This window comes from Ambystoma mexicanum, chromosome 9 (genome assembly GCF_040938575.1).
Source record: "Ambystoma mexicanum isolate Mex_15411 chromosome 9, UKY_AmexF1_1, whole genome shotgun sequence".
Taxonomy (NCBI): Eukaryota; Metazoa; Chordata; class Amphibia; order Caudata; family Ambystomatidae; genus Ambystoma; species Ambystoma mexicanum.
In genome coordinates this window covers 942412712-942433134 of record NC_090931.1, presented here as the reverse complement: position 1 = coordinate 942433134, position 20423 = coordinate 942412712, and the positions used below count along the sequence as shown (strand labels likewise).

Below are 20423 nucleotides of genomic sequence, written 5' to 3'. Positions count from 1 at the left end.
TTATCATTGCTTGCACACACCCCTGACTAGCAATATACAGCCTTTACCCCCAAAAGTATCTTGTTTTCTAGACATGTGCCCTGTACTGCCTCTTATTTGCACAAGCCCCTGAATAGCAATAAACAGAATGTAGTCCCTAAGAATATCTTGTTTTCTACGTATGTGCCTTTTACTGCCTCTGAATACCAATACACAGCATGTACTTTCTATGAGTATCTTTGCTTCCACACATGTGCCTTTTATTGCCTCTTACACAAGCCCCTGAATGGCAATATACATCATGTGCTCCCTAAGTGTATCTTTGTTTTTACATATGTGCCGTTTACTGCCTCTTACTTATACAGGGCCCTGAATAGCAATAAACAGCATTTACTCTCTATTGGTATCTTTTTTCTAAATATATGTACTTTTTTACTGCCTCTTACTTATACAAGCCCCGGAATAGCAATATGCAGCATTTTAATCTCAAGGATAACTTTGTTTTTGACATAGGTGCCCCTTACTGCCTTGTAAACAAGCCCATGACAAGCAATATACAGCATTTACTCCCAAAAGGTATCTTATTTTCTACATATGTGCCTTTTACTGCCCCTTCACAAGCCCCTGAATAGAAATATACAGCATTTACTCCCTTGGGGGTATCTTTGTTTCTACATATGTGCCTTTTACTGCCTCTTACTTACGCAAGCCCCTGCATAGCAACACACAGCATTTAGTCCCTAAGGGTATCTTTTTTCTACATATGTGCCTTTTACTGCCCCTTCACAAGCCCCTGCATAGCAACACACAGCATTTAGTCCCTAAGGGTATCTTTTTTCTACATATGTGACTTTTTTACTGCCTCTTACCTGCATAAACCCCTGGATGGCAGTAAACAGCATTTACTCCATATGGGTATGTTTGTTTCTACATAGGTGCCTTTTTACTGCCTATTATTATTGCTTGCATACACCCCATGTTAGGAATAAACAGCATTTATCTGCCTTTGACTGCCTCTTACACAAGCCCCTGAATAGCAATATACAGCATTTACTTCATGAGGGTATCTTTTTCTACATATGTGCCTTTTTACTGCCCCTTACTTGCATACACCCATCGATAGCAATACACAGCATTTACTCCCTATGGGTATCTTTGTTTCTACATATGTGCCTTTTACTGCTTCTCACACACACCCCTGAATAGCAATATACAGTATTTACCCCAACAGTACTTGTTTTCTACACATGTGCCCTGTACTGCCTCTAACTTGCACAAGCCCCAGAATAGCAATAAACATAATGTAGTCCCTAAGAATATCTTGTGTTCTATGTATGTGCCCTTTACTGCCTCTTACACCATCTCCTAAATAGCAATATATAGCATTTACTTCCTAGGGTTATCTTTGTTTCTACATATGTGCCTTTTGCTGCCTCTTACTTGCGCAAGCCCCTGAATAGCCATATATAGCATTTACTCGCTAAGGGTATCTTTTTTTCTACACATGTGACTTTTTTACTGCCTCTTACCTGCATACACTTCTGGATAGCAATAAACAGCATGCACTCCCTTTGGGTATCTTTTTTCTAAATATATGTGCTTTTTTACTGCCTCTTACTTATACAGGCCCCAGAATAGCAATATTACTTCCAAGGATAACCTTGTTTTCTACACATGCGCCCTTTACTGCCTCGTAAACAAGCCCCTGACTAGCAATACAGAGCATTTACCCCCTAAAGGTATCTTATTTTCTACATATGTGCCTTTTACTGCCTCTTACTTACGCAAGCCCCTGCATAGCAACACACAGCATTTAGTCCCTAAGGGTATCTTTTTTCCACACATGTGCCTTTTTACTGCCTCTTACCTGCATACACTTCTGGATAGCAATACACAGCATGCACTCCCTATAGGTATCTTTTTTCTAAATATATGTGCTTTTTTACTGCCTCTTACTTGCATAAACCCCTGGATGGCAGTAAACAGCATTTACTCCATATGGGTATGTTTGTTTCTACATAGGTGCCTTTTTACTGCCTATTATCATTGCTTGCATACACCCCATGTTAGGAATAAACAGCATTTACCCCCAGGGGTAGCTTATTTTCTACATATGTGCCTCTTACTTCCACAAGCCCCTGAATAGCAATAAACAGAATGTAGTCCCTAAGGATATCTCGTTTTCTACGTATGTGACTTTTACTGCCTCTGAATAGCAATACACAGCATGTACTATCTATGAGTATCTTTTCTTCTACACATGTGCCTTTTTACGGTCTCTTATACAAGCCCCTGAATAGCAATAAACAGCATTTACTACCGTGGGTATCTTTGTTTCTACATATGTGCCTTTACTACTTCTCACACAAGCATTTACTTCATATGGGTATCTTTTTTCTACATATGTGTCTTTTTAGTGCCTCTTACTTGCATAAACATCTGGATAGCAATAAATAGCACTTGCTCCCTTTGGGTATCTTTTCCCATACACATGTGCCGTTTACTAGCTATTTGCACAATGGACTAAACATTTCTTGGGGGTAATTTTCGTTTCCAGAGTAAATTGCTTAGCGGAGACGACCTTCATTTCCACTGAAATGCAAACGGTCACCTCCGGGCAATTTTCCTCATTTCCATCTCGGAGTGGAAAACTGAAGAGTTAATACAGAGGTAAAATCAACTTTACACTATGTTGCTGAAAAACGGTAAACGTACCTGCAATTCACGATTGCTAGAGGCATTTGAAAACGATTGCCATGGAATCTTCCTGATTTTAAGCAAGTGGCGATTTAGCTGTAGGAGCCTGATTTACAAGCGTTTTTCAACGGTATTGCACCACTGTAAACTGCTTTTGTAACTCAGGCCCTATAAGATTCATGGTGAGGAGGCAGCCGCATTTGTCAGGCGCAGTGGAAAAAGGAGATGTACATGATATTATCCTGTGAAACAGACTGCATTGTGAAACCTAGGCCTCTCGCCCATTATACAGTACTCTCAAATCTAGGTGTGTCTTCTCCCGTACCCATACTGCATTGTGAAGCCTAGGACTCTCTCCCATTATGCAGGCCTCTTAAATGTAGGTGTGTCTCTCCCTTAGCCAAGTTGTGACGTGAAACCCAATATACAGGATCCCCAGGTCTGGTCATATCCACCAATGGCTGCCTTTATGCTGTCAAACCCATTTATCCAAAACGTAGGCCTCACCCCGCACGCTACAGGACTCACAAATCTAGGCCTGTTTCCTCTGCTGCACTGGACAAAGATCGCTCCAGGCGAACAATTTCTAAGCCTATGGTACATATATATCACACCACCAGTGAGGACACAGGCCGCATCGCATATAGCCGTCCAGACTGAAACACCTGACATACCTCCACACCTCTGCCACTAGCATACAGCTACTACCAACCGAAAGGAACTCTGTATAGCTGGCCACATATCGACTCTCTCAACAGTAGCAATCTATCGCAAACCACCAACAGCGCCCACCCACGTGCCTTGCCTCTCTTTGGGCTGCTTAGTTTAGCCTAGCCAGCCACCCAAGTCCTAGACCGGCAAAATGCACACATGCATCTCCTAAACTAAACTCTTTCGAATTTCCAGCACATTAACCGCGGTCACTGAGGGCGTTCCAACCGAAAAAGCACATTGAGGCCACACAAGTGGGGAAAGAGTACTATATAAATAACCAAATACAATACAATATGTCTGCCCCTCTCCTCAACTCTGCCCGACAGATGAAGGAAAATAAGGAAGATTGTAAAAAGTGGACAAAACAGCGTTTTCTGCTACTGTTTTCAATCCCTTTTAGAACTAAAATGACCCCCCTGTCTTAAGATGCAATATGGGCACCATGCACTTAATGGGGGCCATGCTCAATCCCCACATTAGTTACACCAAGGGGACATCTCCCGTTAACAATTTTGTGTAAATTGTCACCTCTGTATAATTTTCCTCATTTCAACTAAAAGGATGGTGGAAAGTTGAGGAGTAAAACCTAGGCAAAATCCCCTTTGCTGTTCACATTTCCACTACATTAGTAGAAAAATGTAAGTGCACCTGTAAAGTGCGCTTTTCTGGCAGTCTTTAAAATGCATTTCTGTGGAGTCTGTCTGATTTTACCAGGTGGTCATTTAAGGAGAATTGCGTAGCAATAGATTGCATTAACCAGCATGGAAATCCATTCTCTCATTAATGCACCCACCTTTGTATGTCGGAGGAGGAAATGGTGGTCCTACTCCCCAAATTTGGCGAAATGCACCAAAATGAGGCAGATCTGGAACAGAGACTCTGAAAACAACATTAGAGGGAACACCCTTGCACATAGTCCATAAATTCATCGACAATACCCAAATGCGCACCAACACAATCCAATCAAACACCTAACAGTCATTTGTGACTCTGGACCCCTTATGCATACAACTAACGAGTGTGCATTACCGCAAATCCCACACTAACATCATACGACACACACACCCAACACAAACACTAGCACACACCCGAGACATTGAGTCCTACCCATACAGTTACAACACGCTGGGCCTCTCAAACCAACTGTCAGACGCAAGACAATGCTCACAGATGCCAGTTCTTCCTAGTTCTGAACCTATCCTATCATCCTATCCCCACTAACACACCACGCCCTCTTCTCTTCCAGAGTCACGTGAGCGCCTGGAGACTGCCCTTGGGCGTAAGTGATGCAGGCTAAAAAATGAACATAGCACAACAGATCAAAAAATGGTGGTAATCGCTTTTACCATCCTTATCCCGGAGAAAGCTTCCCTTGGAACATGGTGACCCCCCCCCCCCTTTACTTTTTCCTCCTTACATGTGGCTTTCACATTCCACTGCCATTTGTAGAGTTCCTATAAGGCTTCAGATCTTTAGATGTGCCTTTCACTCCATGTATACTTATTTGTGCTTTGCATGTCCATAGGTATCTTTACGCTACAGATGCCCCGTCACACTCTGCATATTCTACTTGTTCTACACATGTGATTTGTCTATCCACAAGGGTGTGTACCCTATAGATGTGCCTTCTACACTCAGTATGTGCCATTTGTCCCACACACATGATTTTTATTTCCATAATAAGTATCTTTACAGGTGTGCCATGTATTCTCCACGTGTGCTTTGCATTTCCATGGGTAGCTTTACTCTACAGATGTGCTTTTCACTCTCTATATTTCACACTTATTCTCCATGTGCTTTATATATTCATAAGTATCTTTAGGCTCCACATTTGCATTTCACTCTGTGCATCTACCATTTCTTTCTCCATGTGTGCTTGGTATGTCCATAAGCAGGCTCACTCTACAGATGTGCCTCTCACTCTGCATGTGCCATTTCTTTCTCCATGTGTGCTTGGTATGTCCATAAGCAGGCTCACTCTACAGATGTGCCTCTCACTCTGCATGTGCCATTTCTTTCTCCATGTGTGCTTGGTATGTCCATAAGCAGGCTCACTCTACAGATGTGCCTCTCACTCTGCATGTGCCATTTCTTTCTCCATGTGTGCTTGGTATGTCCATAAGCAGGCTCACTCTACAGATGTGCCTCTCACTCTGCATGTGCCATTTCTTTCTCCATGTGTGCTTGGTATGTCCATAAGCAGGCTCACTCTACAGATGTGCCTCTCACTCTGCATGTGCCATTTCTTTCTCCATGTGTGCTTGGTATGTCCATAAGCAGGCTCACTCTACAGATGTGCCTCTCACTCTGCATGTGCCATTTCTTTCTCCATGTGTGCTTGGTATGTCCATAAGCAGGCTCACTCTACAGATGTGCCTCTCACTCTGCATGTGCCATTTCTTTCTCCATGTGTGCTTGGTATGTCCATAAGCAGGCTCACTCTACAGATGTGCCTCTCACTCTGCATGTGCCATTTCTTTCTCCATGTGTGCTTGGTATGTCCATAAGCAGGCTCACTCTACAGATGTGCCTCTCACTCTGCATGTGCCATTTCTTTCTCCATGTGTGCTTGGTATGTCCATAAGCAGGCTCACTCTACAGATGTGCCTCTCACTCTGCATGTGCCATTTCTTTCTCCATGTGTGCTTGGTATGTCCATAAGCAGGCTCACTCTACAGATGTGCCTCTCACTCTGCATGTGCCATTTCTTTCTCCATGTGTGCTTGGTATGTCCATAAGCAGGCTCACTCTACAGATGTGCCTCTCACTCTGCATGTGCCATTTCTTTCTCCATGTGTGCTTGGTATGTCCATAAGCAGGCTCACTCTACAGATGTGCCTCTCACTCTGCATGTGCCATTTCTTTCTCCATGTGTGCTTGGTATGTCCATAAGCAGGCTCACTCTACAGATGTGCCTCTCACTCTGCATGTGCCATTTCTTTCTCCATGTGTGCTTGGTATGTCCATAAGCAGGCTCACTCTACAGATGTGCCTCTCACTCTGCATGTGCCATTTCTTTCTCCATGTGTGCTTGGTATGTCCATAAGCAGGCTCACTCTACAGATGTGCCTCTCACTCTGCATGTGCCATTTCTTTCTCCATGTGTGCTTGGTATGTCCATAAGCAGGCTCACTCTACAGATGTGCCTCTCACTCTGCATGTGCCATTTCTTTCTCCATGTGTGCTTGGTATGTCCATAAGCAGGCTCACTCTACAGATGTGCCTCTCACTCTGCATGTGCCATTTCTTTCTCCATGTGTGCTTGGTATGTCCATAAGCAGGCTCACTCTACAGATGTGCCTCTCACTCTGCATGTGCCATTTCTTTCTCCATGTGTGCTTGGTATGTCCATAAGCAGGCTCACTCTACAGATGTGCCTCTCACTCTGCATGTGCCATTTCTTTCTCCATGTGTGCTTGGTATGTCCATAAGCAGGCTCACTCTACAGATGTGCCTCTCACTCTGCATGTGCCATTTCTTTCTCCATGTGTGCTTGGTATGTCCATAAGCAGGCTCACTCTACAGATGTGCCTCTCACTCTGCATGTGCCATTTCTTTCTCCATGTGTGCTTGGTATGTCCATAAGCAGGCTCACTCTACAGATGTGCCTCTCACTCTGCATGTGCCATTTCTTTCTCCATGTGTGCTTGGTATGTCCATAAGCAGGCTCACTCTACAGATGTGCCTCTCACTCTGCATGTGCCATTTCTTTCTCCATGTGTGCTTGGTATGTCCATAAGCAGGCTCACTCTACAGATGTGCCTCTCACTCTGCATGTGCCATTTCTTTCTCCATGTGTGCTTTGTATGTCCATAAGCAGGCTCACTCTACAGATGTGCCTCTCACTTTGCATGTGCCATTTCTTTCTCCATGTGTGCTTTGTATGTCCATAAGCAGGCTCACTCTACAGATGTGCCTCTCACTCTGCATGTGCCATTTCTTTCTCCATGTGTGCTTGGTATGTCCATAAGCAGGCTCACTCTACAGATGTGCCTCTCACTCTGCATGTGCCATTTCTTTCTCCATGTGTGCTTGGTATGTCCATAAGCAGGCTCACTCTACGGATGGGCCTTCCACTTTCTGTATGTGCCATTTATTCTCCAAGTGTTTTTTTGTATTGCCACACATACATTCACTCTACAGATGTGCCTCTCACTCTGCATGTGCCATTATTCTCCAGGTGTGCGTTGCGTTTCCATGAGTATATTTTGCCTGTTGTATGTCCCTATTGCTCTGTACCATTTATTCTCTGTGCGTGCTTTGTATTTCCATTGGTAGGTTTACCCTATAGATGTGCCTGTCACTCTCTGTATGTGCCCTACATTTTCCACGTGTGTTCTGTTTTCCCATAAGATGTGCCTTTCACTTTGCATTTGCCCTGTATTGTCCAAGTGTGCTTGGTGTTCCCATAAGTATATTCAGTCTACAGATGTGCCTTTTCCTTTGTATATGCCATGGATGCCTCACGTGTGCTTTGTATAGGTATTGTATCTTACTGAAGCGCCCCTCACTCTTTGAATGTGCCATGTGTTCTCCACTTCTTATTTGTATTTCCATACGTATGTTTACCTTAAAGAACTACCTTTTAGTCTCTCTGCCATTTGTACTCCAGGTGTACTTTATATTTCTGTAATTATCTCAACTCTAGAGATGTGCCTTTCACTCGCATGGGCATTTTTACATTATAGATGACTCTGGGTCCGATTCATGGAATTTTTTGCACGGTTCAAAGTGACTTTGCACTGCTGAAAAGTGACTTTGCACTGCGGACACAAACCCGGATTCATGGAACTGTGCAAAGTGTATTTTTTCGTGGAAAGTCATTTTGTACTGCAAAAATGACTTTGCACTGTCATTGCACGGCAAAAATACACTTTGCACAGTTCCACGAATCCGGGTTTGTGCCAATAGTGTAAAGTCACTTTTCAACAGTGAAAAACCACTTTGAACTGTGCAAATAATTCTATGAATCGGCCCTGTGTGTCTATGCACATTTGACTTCGTCTATAGATCCATAGGTAGCTTTACCCTACAGATATGTCTTTCACTCTATTTGGCATGTACTCGTTTACTTGTGCTTTGCATTTCATTGTGTTTGTTTACCCTACAAATATGGCATTCACTCTGAATCCACCATTTGTTCCACACGGGCCCATATTGGACCTGATTCTTGCCAACAAAAAAATACAATTTGCACTTCTCTGTGAGTCAGGGCGTTTTGAATCAATGGTGGATTAATGTGCCCTTTGTTTTCCATGAGTGTTTAACTTACAGATTCCTACAGATTTTCCTTTCCCTCACTGCATGTGCCATTCACTGTACGTGCTTTGTATTGCCATAAGTACCATGATGCGCCTTTCACTCTCTGTATGTCCCATGTATTCTCTGAGCGTGCTTCATGTTTCCAGGGGTGTCTTTACCCTACAGATAAGTGTTCTTTACTCTCCATGTGCTTTCTGATCCTTACATCTTTACTAGGGACCATTGCTCCTCCATTGGGGCGCTTCCTTTAGCCCCTATTACTCGTTCCATATGTGCCTGTCACTCTTTGTCTATACCTTTTGCCCTCCAGGTGTGTAGTTCGTCCTCCATATATTCCCTGCAAAACGATCACTCTTTGTCACACCCTATAGTTCCCCTTTACTCTTTCTCCCGGTATTTACTAGCCAATGTAGCCATGGGCCTTTACTCTCCGCACAGGCAATTCTACCCAAGGATTGCCTTTTATTCCCCATGTGTGCTATCTATCCGCCAGATGGGCAATTTACACATGTGTTCCCTTCACTTCTTTAAGCTTGCACACGTACTCACCAGACTGGTTGGTCCCTTACACCTCAGAGATGGTGTTGCTCTTTACTTGCGTTATTATGGAGGGTTGGCAGCAGTGGATTAAGTGGGATGCTAAATCGAGGGGGCGGGGGCTCTCATATGGGGCGTGGCCTAAGTTTGTGTCTACTTAGGCCACGCCCCTAAAGAGATCCCTCCTCTCCAATGGGGACAGAGGGGCTGATGAACGCATGGGAGCTGAGGCGCACTGTCATTATTACCTCTGGTGTTCCCAGCAGCTCGGGTCTAGGCCCACCAAAGGTGTGCCACCAGTTTGCCCCAGCTATCACATGCAGCAGGCAGCCCTTTCATTCAAGGCGCTGGGTGGGTAAAAATACAAGCTCCTTGAATGAAAAGGCTGCCTGCTGTGTGGTGACTCTGTGCTCCGAAACACGGTTATACTGGCTATCTTCAGATGTCAGTACTTTCGAAGTGCTGACACCTGCAGGCAGTCCATGTAACTGCAGCGCTTGGGCTACACCCTGAGATGTGGCATGGCTGGGGCTAGGCAGGGTGGGCCCAGGCATGGCGTGAGCCCTTTCAGGAGACTGCCGGGGCTTGGCCCCAGCTAGCCCCGGCCCACTTAAAACCCTTGTTGGGCAGTACTTGTATGCAGTGCAAGGTGGATTGTGTTCTGCAATATGGTCTTACCTCCTTACAGTAGCCCCACTCTGAGTGACTGCTCTGCCCGATCATGGAGTTGGACCCTTTAATAGCAGGGAAAATGGATCTCATTGCGCATGTTCTGGATTTTTTTTTATCTAGCAGTGTCATTTATTCCCCATGCATGCTTTGCACTTCCTTAAGTATCATTACCCTACAGCATTGGTCTCCAAACTTTTTTTAAATTCTGAGTCCCCCTTTACTACAAAATATTTGAAGCTAGGCCCCCAAATGCCATTTCTGGTTATATTTCCTGTTAAAAGCAGTCGCTGTCCTCCTTTTCGAAGGTCATCGCACCCCACCTGGATATCATCCAGGCCCCCCAGGTACAAGCTCCACAGTTTGAAGACCAGTGTCCTACAGAGATGCCTTTCAGTATGTATGTGCCGCTGGTTTGTCTCATTTGATTTGAAGTGTCTCATTCTAGCCAGGCAAACCCACACCTTTCCAACCCGACAAGCACACACTTCTCTAGCCATGCAAAAACACGCCTTCCCAGCCCGACAAGCACACACTTCTCTAGCTAGGCAAACCCACACCTTTCCAGCCCGACAAGCACACACTTCTCTAGCCAGGCAAACCCACGCCTTTCCAGCCCGACAAGCACACACTTCTCTAGCCAGGCAAACCCACGCCTTTCCAGCCCGACAAGCACACACCTCTCTAGCCAGGCAAACCCAGGCCTTTCCAGCCCGACAAGCACACACTTCTCTAGCCAGGCAAACCCACGCCTTTCCAGCCCGACAAGCACACACTTCTCTAGGCAGGCAAACCCACACCTTTCCAGCCCGACAAGCACACACTTCTCTAGCCAGGCAAATCCACATCTTTCCAGCCCGACAAGCACACACTTCTCTAGCCAGGCAAACCCACACCTTTCCAGCCAGACAAACGCACACCTTTACAGCCAGGCAAACGGACGCATTTCTAGCCAGGCAAGCGCACACCTTTCTAGCAAGGCGAACGCACGCATTTCTAACCAGGCAAACACACGCATTTCTAAACAGGCAAACGTACACCCTTCTAGCCAATCAATAACACACCTTTCTAATCAGACAAACGCACACCTGTCTAGCCATGTAAAAGCACAACTTTCCAGCCTGACAAACGTACACCCTTTTTGCCAAGCAATGACACAACTTTCTAACCAGTCAAACGTACACCTTTATAGCCATGAAACGCACAATTTCTAGCCAGGCACACGCACACCTTGCTAGGCAGCCAAACGAACATCTTTACAGCCAGGCAAATGGACGCATGTCTAGCCAGGCAAACGCACACTGTTCCAGCGAGGCAAACGCAAGCATTTCTAACCAGGCAAAGGTACACCCTTCTAGCCAATCAATGACACACCTTTCTAATCAGGCAAACGCACACCTGTCTAGCCATGTAAAGGCACAACTTTCCAGCCGGACAAACTTACACCCTTTTAGCCAAGCAATGACACAACTTTCTAACCAGGCAAAAGCACACCTTTCTAGCCATGAAACGCACAACTTTCTAGCCAGGCAAACGCACACCTTCCCAGCCAGCCAAACGAACACCTTGCCAACCAGGTAAACGCACACCTTTCTAACCAAGCAAACACGCGTTTTTAGCCAGGCAAGTGCACACCTTTTTAGCCAGACAAAAATCACCTTTCCAGCCAGGCAAACAGACACATTTTCAGACAGGGAAACACACCCCTTTCGAGCCAGGCAAACGCACACTTTTCCAGCCAGGCAAAGTCACACCTTTCTACCAGGCTAAAAGTAACCTTTCCAGCAGGGCAAACGCATACCTTTCTTTTTTTTTTTTTAAACATCTTTTTATTGGCATTTCTTAGACAGTGACATTACACCCCATACTCCCCCCTTACCCCCGAAGTGAGCCAGCGTCCATACGTTGCCAATTGTAGATGCGCCGTTAAACAATTTGAACAACAACAACTACAACATTTCACCAAAAGCTCCCTATTCCCTCCCGCCCCTCCCAGCTGTGAGTTGCCTCTTGTTCCTGCCGCTTCTGGCTCTTCCGGCCTAATGGTCTGTGGACATAAGTCCAGCGAGCTGTGTGCCCAGATTTGTGTGGAGAGGAAGCCCCTCCAGGCTGTGGGATGGCCAGATTGTTTGTGCTTCACGCTCTCAGGTATGTTCATTTTCGCAATCCGCATGGGGTTGTGTGTTTGTTTTCTTGCCATCGCTGCGAGCTCCATTCTGCATATTTTCGCCAGGAGTCTCCTTCTTTCAGCCACATTGGAGGGGTTCTTGGCCTTCCAATGCATGATCAGAAGTTTTTTGGCCGCGAAAAGCATAAGGCCTAGAAGTTTGCGAGTTGGGGGGTTTTCGTGCCATTCATCAGCTCCTGCCCCAAGTAGCATCGCCTCTGGTGTGGTTGCTAGTTTGGCCCCCCTTATGTCCCTTATCAAACAAACAGGTATGCTTAGCCAGGCAAACACACACCTTTCTAGCCAGGCAAACGCAGATTTTTAGCCAGGCAAACGCACACTTTTCTAGCCAGGCAAACAAACACCTTTCTAGACAGCCAAACACACACCTTTCTAACCAAACAAACGTGTATATTGTAATATAACTATATTGTAACTTGTGTATATACTGCTAATGACTATGTAACTATATTGCAACCTGTATATATATTGCTAATGACCATGTAACTAAGCTTTGTACTGTAACAAGTGCCACGATTTCCTCGGGCTGTTGTGCGCTATATAAATACGAATAAAACAAACAAACAAACAAACACATTTTTAGCCAGGGAAACACACACTTCTCTAACCAGGCAAACGCAGATTTTTAACCAGCCAAACATACACCTTTCTGGCCAGACAAACGCACATCTTTCTAACCAGGCAAACACACGCATTTCTAGCCAGCTAACGCACATCTTTCTAACCAGGCAAACGCACACATTTCTAGCCAGGCAAACATACACCTTTCTAGCCAAGCAATGGCAAACCTTAGACTAGCTTTGTTTTTCTGGTTTATATGTCTACCAGAAACAACAAACTCACATGTTTATCAGCCTTCCTTTTTGTGTGCCATTCTACCTGGTGGATGTGTGTGCATGTTATGTTATGTCATTAATTTTTATGCGGCACACATCATCAGGAAGCAGTAGGTTAGAGAGGAACAGACCAACAACTGGAAAGGTACAGAGGGGTTTGTGGAGAATGCATGTTTGTGCCAGTAGCGGGGTACAGTAGTTTTATAGAGCACCATTTTTGCTGTGTGTGTGTCTGCGAGATTATGGCCCTCATTAGGACTCCGTCGGAAAACCATGGTGCTATTAGCACCATGGTCGATGCCGGAGTCCGCCATGGTGGATTGGGGAATTACCACCCCATTCCAAGGTTGGCAGGGCGGTAATTCCCCATGCCACCATGGCCCTTCCCCATTTCCATTTTCGCCCCATAGGGCATAATGGGAATGGGGAAGGCGGTAAGCACGGTACCGTGAATTGCGGTACCGTACTTACCTCGAGAGTCCCTTTGCGGGCCCCTACTTTAACGGCTGGTCTAGACGAGCCGTTAAGGTCGGGTCCCGCAAAGGGACCTTGTAGTAAGGTGTTAAGGGTTCAACGGCGCCGACACCTGTTACAGCGCCGTTAAACCCTTAACGCCATGGTCCTAATGAGGGCCTATGTGTCTTTGTGTATGGTTATATGTTTGCTTGTGGTTGCTTCCCCATTACACAGGGTCATTAGACGCTGCAGTGAAATAAGACATGTTGTCCGTGGCAGGGTTCCTCAAACGCAAGCTAGTCGTCCAGAAGTGTCCAGTGGTTTCCTCAAGAGGCCTTGGAGCATTTTACTTCATCTGTTAGAGCTACAGGCACACCTTTGTAATCCGGTACTTCATTAGCCAGAAAACTCTATTTACCTGCACCGCTTAACGATTAATAGCAGCATTCGTCATGATGAAATGACAAATAAAAGGCAGCATAGCCAGGCTTAAAAGTACGGATATCTGGCATATGTTGTCATCCCCCAAGAGGGCCACATAGCAAAGCTTTCACTGCACATTTTCTAAATCATGCAAACTTTTCTAAACGTGGCGAGTATCCCTTCAACTGTGAGTCAATCAAGTAATAATAAATAATAAACAAATACAAAAAATACATGTTTTATGCATGTGAACCAGAAAAACAACAGGGAATATATGGATATTGACACATAAATCGATAGGTGCAGGATATTCTGGCATTGTTCTCAAAACCTTTTCCTGTGATATTTGTTGTTCAAGAGTGTTTATAGAGGGAACGATCAATAGATATACAAATATCATAGTGTTGAAAATATTTGATCTATAAAAACGGATACTGTATGTGGTGATCCATGTGCCCAAATCATCTTTTACAACTGTCTGCGTAACGAACACGTTGAAATGGATGGATGGGCTAATGTTTCAATGGATGGACAGGTATTTGATGGATGGACTGATGTTTGAAAGGATGGATGTTAATGTTAAAGGATATTTGTACCGCGCACTATCACCACCAGAGTGGTCCCCTGGTGCTCCGATGGACAGATGTTTGGATGAAGGATGGACAGACGTGAGGTTCAGGATGGACGGATGAAGGGTTGTATGGATGAATTGACTGATGTTTAGCTGGATGGATGATAGATGGAAGGACTGATGGTCAGATGGATGGATGATGGAAGGAACAACGGACTAATGGTTGGATGGATGGACAGATGTTCAGATTAATGGATTGATGGATTGATGGATGAACGAATAAATGGATGAATGGGCTGATGTTTGGATCGATGGATGGATGAATAGATGGTCAAATGGACAGATGGATGGACTGATATTTGGATGGAGTGATGGTTGGATGGACGGATGGATGGACTGATCTTTGGATGGATGGATAGACGAATGCATGGACGGAATGGGTGGATGGACGGATGGACAGACATTGATGTTCAGAATGAACTGATGTTTAGCTGGATGGATGATGGACTGATGGTTGGTTGGACGGATGGATGATGGATTGAAGAACGAGCAGACTAATGGTTGGATGGACAGATGTCGGATGAATGGATTGATGGATGGATGGACGGATAAATGGATGAATGGGCTGCTGTTTGGATTTATGGCTAGATGGATGGACTCATGTTTAGATGCATGGACTGGTGGATGGATGGACTGATCTTTGGATGGATGGATGAATGGTTGGCTGTAGGGAAGGATGGACAGATGGTGATGGGAAGGATGGACGGTTGGATGGGTGAATGGACTGATGTTCAGATGGATGGATAGATGGAAGGACTGATAGTCGGATGGATGGATGGATGGATGGATGGATGGATGGATGGATGGATGGATGGATGGACAGATGTTGGGATGGATGGCTTTATGGATGGACGAACGAACGAACGAACGAACGAACGCACGGACTGATGGTCGTATGGATGAATGGATGGATGATGGGCAGACGGCCAGATGATGAATTGGTATTGTATTATCATATACGGAGTAACTCATCCTCTGCTGGACTCCGCACTTAATAACAGCCCCTGGCTGCATACACTTAGACAGCTTTCCTATTCACAGACTCTGTTCCAAACAGAGATGGATGAAACAGCACTCGGCGTTATTATGCCGCGCGCTTCTTTTTGATTTATTTTTTAGTACTCATTGCTTCTTGACAAGGTCTGCACAACAAGATCCCAATTAGTAAGCGTCTCTTTATTTTAAAAAAAAAATGAAATGTACATGACATGCAATCTGACATGTCCATGTAAAATATGGCAGCATTTGAAGAGGCAGATGTAAGAGCGCGTGTGCGCGCCCACAGGCAAGCAGCTGGAACATGCATACGCGCCATATAGCTCTTGTTGGACCGGCTTCCCTCGGCTGGCTCCTCCTCTGCAACACCAATACATCAATAAAACGCTGTATGCTATATCACCACTAGTCGTTAAGGACAGGAGGAGGGGGCAGAGTGGGTAGCCAACAGCATGCAGTGTACGCTGTGCTAAATGGGGGCCCGTGCATGCAGCGGAGGGCGCCTGCTGGGCACGGCCATGTTTGCGCGCCCCGGCCACTGATGTTGTAAGCACACGGCCCTATGTAAGCCGCCTCCGAAATATTCATAACGTGCACCGCCACCACCCGCGAGGGGCAGGGAGATGGTAGGAGTAGATTTCTGCGAGCCCCGGCCCACGTGATTGGCGAAATAATTAATTCAGCACGTCCCTTAAGAAACACGGCGTCGTCATTAATCTGCCGAGCAAAAAGGACTCTATCAGACTTGAGACCTGAAGTGGTCCCAAGAATATACAATACAAGGGGCCAGCAGTCTCTATTCTCTGCACTCCCTTCTCTCTGAGAGCGGCCGAAAAGCGCAGGATCTGGGTATGTACACATTTGTTTTGCCTTTATTTGATGACTTATATTCTTAATGAACTTAGCTGTCATATGCTTGATAAATGGCCCCCCTTTGCTTCCTGCTCTGCAGCCATACGCCAGCCAGGAGTCAGCATACGATGATATAGTGACCTTCTCGTAGAAAGCTTTCTATAAATGAAAAATGATGGGAGTGCGTGTGCGTGCGTGTGTGAGTGCGTGTGTGCATGGCTCGCTCGTGTTTCGCGTGGAGGAGAGAGGCTAGGGGAACCTTTGCTGGGGGGACGTGTGCACAATCTCTGGGTGTTGCTGGTGTTATCCTGGGGACAATGCTGACTGTCAGGGCATCTGCTCTCCCATTCTTACTACGGCGAGAAAGGGCCCCGAACTTCTATTCAAGCCAGGGTCGTAAATTTCGCTTTGCGTCATAATAGCGAGGCAATAAAACCGGGTTGAAATGTTACCCAAGGCAGGCGTTAAGCAGGCGATAATGGCTTCCCGCGCCTAGCCTTCGGATTACTGCTTCACCTACACGGGCAGGAGGCTCCCGCGCCTCCCCTCCGCCAGGCGCTAGCATTTATTTACATCATTTGACGATTAAAAGAACATTTCGGGATGATACGTGAGGGTCTCCCCAGTCACATAAAGGCAGAGCTGCACATTACTCGGATGGCACGCGGTGTTTACTCCCTTCGCCTCGCTGTTTGCAGCACAGGCTGGGCCGCCTTCAAAGCAGTCCTAGTCGCTCGTTTTATAGACACAATATTTCTCTCCAACAATGAGTTCGGTTTCTAAGTTCGCGAACCTGTGCGCGAGTCTGTTATTGAAAGCATGCCAGGGTGTGCATGAGTTGTAATATTGGACGCTCTTCTAGACTCTGGCAGCCGTGTTTTATTGCTTCCCCTTTCACCAGCAGGATACAGTCAACATTTCCTCTGGTGTGAGTTATTACTAGGACATAGCAAAAAAATTAAATACCACACGGGTTCAGTGGATCAAAGATGACACATGCTCGTGGGCTTTCTGGTGTTGGACCAGGGTGCTATACTCGCTCGATCCCGAAAGGCAAACTCCCCCCATCTGCTCATCGACCAAGCACTACTTCCCCGCATTTCGAGGGACGCAAACCCACACGATTTCCTCGCAGTGGGGTGTGAAATAAAGCGCACTGGGAGCTGGCGAATGGGAGCGCTCTAATGATAAGGTTTATTTCCAGCTCTCAGCAAAGGATATTTTATCAGCTTGACAATGGCCGGCCTTGTTGTTATAAATCATCCTAAGTAATTCCTGAAAGGGTGCGAGGCGGTCGGGGGCCGGGCGGGCACTGTAAATCTTTCACTTTTATTGCTCGATGAACATATGCTCGAGTGGAGAAGTCTTAGATCTTTCTGCTGGAGACAGATTCCCACAAAGCCGCGGCCGGGATTCACGCCCCGGCCGGCATTCACACCCCGCCCGGCCGCGCCTGCTTTCATTTGCTCCTCTTTCAGGACTCGCCTTCCTCTTGGGCACATTGTGCGGAACCGGCAGGATATTCACACGGCTTCACCAGTAGCATTTCAGGGGCGGATTTTACACACACGAGCAGATGAAAGAGGGTCTTCTGTGCGCGCGTCTATGTGTTTAACTCTCGTTTGCAAATAAATATATACACAGATATATACATATATATTTACATACACACATATTTACACAAATACACAATACACTGCGGCACCAATGGGTTTGTGTATATGCGTGTCTCTTAAATGTATAAACACAATACATACAGTGCTGTATCTAAATAATGGGTGCTATGTGCGTATTTGGTTATATATGTAGATATAGAACGTGCGTGCACATGGTGTGCCTGCCTGTTGGTGCATGTGTTAATACATAGGGCCTGATTTACAAACATGTTGTAACATGGGAAAGTCCCATTGGCAACATTTGTGTAAATCAGGCCCATAGAGATTATGGGCCCGATTCATGGACTTTTTTGCACGGCGAAAAGTGACTTTGCACTGCCGACACAAACGATGATTCACGGAACTGTGCAAAGTGTATTTTTTGTAGTGTAAAGTCATTTTGTACTGTAAAATTACTTTGTACTGACTTTGCACTGCCAAAACCCACTTTGCACAGTTCCATGAATCACGGTTTGTGTCGGCAGTGCAAATTCACTTTTCAGCAGTGCAAAGTCTCTTTAAAAATGTCGATGAATCGGACCCTATATACGAACTGCTGTGCGTGCGTGTGTAAGGGAATAGCTGTGTATGTTAGGTGAACACGCGTACACATGGGCATTACCCTTCCTTACAGGTTAGTAAAGAGAAGGAGCTCTGGAGAGGCCTTTTCAACACCGATGGCAAATGCGCCTTCCAGGGAGCGCAGTGAATGTCTTGAATATGCGCAGGTATTGGTAAGGAAACCCTTTCGCAAGTGCGCCGCGCAGTCACCGTAATGCAGATAAATGTTCCTGCGCCCCCATGATTTACGCCATTTGGAGGGTTGTTACCTGTCACATTTACATGTCCTTAAGTCCAGGCTCGTTTTATTGTTTTACATATCAGGCGCACGGCTCTGAAGCGATGGCCTGATGTATGGCAACCTTTCATGGAGGCGGGCCCGGCGCAGCCACACAACAGCAGACGCACAGTTGAGCGACACAATACTATGACGAGAAGAGCTGTAGTCCTCTAGCTTGTCCATTTTACTTAAACTGCTTTCCGGCATCTTAGTGTGTGTGTGTGTGTGTAAACACGATTTTAATCACTATATTTAATCGGCATCGTGTGTGTGAAGAAAGGAAAGAGAGAGAGAAAGAGAGGGGGAGGGAGAAGCTTATAGGTGTGCACTCATACATACATGTACATCTGGCCTGTTGATTAAGTAGACATACTGTATTGGTGGTGTATGTGAACAGGCATATGATGTCGCTGTGAAATACACAATAGCACAGCCGTGTGCACGCCATCCCGTGCGTGGCCTTTAGGGCAGGTTTCGGTGGTTGTTTGCCAGGTTCGCGGAGGGGCGCATGACGCGTGTTCCGTACACTGTATGCAGGCATTTGGAGGGTGCGAAAGGCAAGATACGGTCCAAACTCTTCAGATGATCTCAGGAGCGGTGCGCGGCGCCTCCGCGGCCTCCTCGGCTGCCTGCAGACACAAAAACACGGATCAGAGCTGCTCCGGCATCGCCGAAACAGATGTATTAAACATGCATGCACATTTCGCATCCAGCAGGGCAGGAACGCAAGGGAACCGCAAAGTAGCATTGTTTTCAAGAACCAGAACACACAAACCACAATATGCACGTGGGAGAACGAAAGAACGAGCACCACTCCGAATGCAAACATGTCAGCACTCGTGCTTGCGCCAGCTGCGCTTTTGGGGTAGCTTACGTGCGCCGGCCATTTTCAAAAATGCAAACAAACCCCCCCCCCCGGCCCCCCACCTCCCCTCCCACCTCAGGGGTTGGGATTATTGATAGGGAGGACAATGTTTCATTAGATGGCATCAATAAGATAAGTGTTGGGAAGCAGAACCGGCCACAAAACCCAATACTTTGCAAATACTTCCAGGCGCTGCGTAGGCAGCAGCAGGAGCAGCGCCAACTTGTGTTGCTGAATCGGAAAAGGGCTTCAGTGGTGTCTGAGAAAGGATCTGCTGCCAATACAGGGGCCCTATATGTTTTTTTTTTTGTACTCCAGAAGGATTGACATTGTTAACATTGCGCCCGCAATCAGAACGCACTGTATTCAGATCACGTGAACAAATAAGGCCGGATTTTCAAGGCAGCAGCGCCTATAGTTCCCATTATGCGGGCGGGGGTCGTGCACCTCCCCTCCCCTTCTCCAAATTCATAAATGATACGGATTAGAAGAAAGCAATCGAGCCCGACAATACGCCGAGGTGTCCTGCCAACGTGACAGCAAAGGGCTGATTTTAAAAACCACCTTGGACCGGGTCGCGTTCGTCTTGTGTGTGTATGGTTTTTTTTGTTGCCATTTTATAATTGGTTTTTGAGCCTGCGCCCGGTAGCAGCATTCTACAGGGAATTGTTGCCAGCGCGGGTGTGTGGAAGCGCCTGTCACCCGCACGGCCGGGCAGTGCGGGGCAGTGCTGCGTGCAGACAAAGGGCGGAGCAGTGGCACTGCGGCCGGCGGTGCAGGTGTGGGAGAGCGGGCATGCAGGTAAGTGGATGCACTATCAAA

General features: G+C 46.2%; 1 protein-coding gene across 5 annotated transcripts in view; it reads left to right on the top strand.

Annotated features, from left to right (window-relative positions):
- The window catches only part of HOXD3 (homeobox D3), a 74426-nt gene that overhangs the window by 33102 nt on the left and 20901 nt on the right, over window positions 1–20423 (top strand). Inside the window, exon 1 of one of the 5 annotated variants that reach the window (XM_069616127.1) lies at window positions 8341–16237. The exons of the other annotated variants lie outside the window; for them this stretch is intronic. The gene's annotated coding sequence lies outside the window, so the exon portion shown is untranslated. Of the gene's footprint in view, window positions 1–8340; window positions 16238–20423 lie in introns of those variants that run through there. 5 annotated transcript variants of the gene reach the window in all.